We start from the raw sequence: 1,059 nt of genomic DNA, 5'->3' as shown, positions 1-1,059 counted from the left end.
TACGTATCGAAGAGTATCGTATCGTATCGGAGATACACTAAGATACGCTAAAGATACACACATAAATGGATAGGAAACATTTTTTTAAACACTTTTGCATAAAGAATTTGTTAAAAAAGCTATTGATAACATGTATTATGCATAAACACTAAATTGAGGGTATCGTACTAAGAATTCAAGGTTTGTAGTTGTCCCATAAATATAAAATCCATGTTCCCAACCTTGATTTCCACTTTAGTTAGAGAGAAATATGGCTGACAGCAACTTTGGAACAAAAACCCTTCAAAAAATCGTGTGTTTTCTGAAAAATTATCCATCTTGGCCATTATATGACCGATACTCACTGATACGTATCGATACTCACCGATACTCACCGATATGTACCGATATATATCGATACTCACCGATACGTATCGATACTCACCGATACGTACTGATATATATCGATACTCACCGATACATGCCAATATATACCGATACGTATTGATCGATACATATCGATACTCACCGATACGTACCAATACATACCGAAACGTATATTTTACCTCAATTTTATAATTTTCATAGTCGTATCAAGGCATATCGTATCGTATCGATGTGTATTGGTGGTGTATTGATGTATATCGGTATGTATTGTAGGATATATATCGATACGAAAGGATTTTAAAATTTTCATGTATCGTATTGATGTGTATCGTATCGGTCGGCTAAATTTAAGATACGTATCGGAGGGTATCGTATCGGTATCGGAGATACTTAAAACCATGCAAGAAAGTCATTTGAGGTGGCATGGATATGCAATGGAGGCCTTTGAATGCTCTAGTACAAAGGGGTGATTTGATTCAGGTTGAAGCAGTTATAAGAGCCAGTGATAGACGTAAAATGACTCTAGGAGAAGTGGTGAGGAAAGACACACATAGCTTAGGACTAGTAACGAGTATGGATTTGAATAGAGCTGATTGGAGAGAAAGGATCCATGTAGCCGACCCATTTAGTTGGGATAAGGAGAGTTGCTATCTACTCTACTCTTTCTTTCTTTTTTTTCTTCTTCTTCTTCTT

General features: G+C 36.2%; 1 protein-coding gene across 4 annotated transcripts in view; it reads left to right on the top strand.

The window, feature by feature from the left end:
• Positions 1-1,059, top strand: part of LOC122076984 (probable protein S-acyltransferase 7) — a 7,360-nt gene that overhangs the window by 2,480 nt on the left and 3,821 nt on the right. The window lies entirely within an intron of this gene.

The sequence above is a fragment of the Macadamia integrifolia genome, chromosome 4 (genome assembly GCF_013358625.1).
Source record: "Macadamia integrifolia cultivar HAES 741 chromosome 4, SCU_Mint_v3, whole genome shotgun sequence".
Lineage (NCBI taxonomy): Eukaryota > Viridiplantae > Streptophyta > Magnoliopsida > Proteales > Proteaceae > Macadamia > Macadamia integrifolia.
This window is presented reverse-complemented; position numbering and strand designations above follow the sequence as displayed.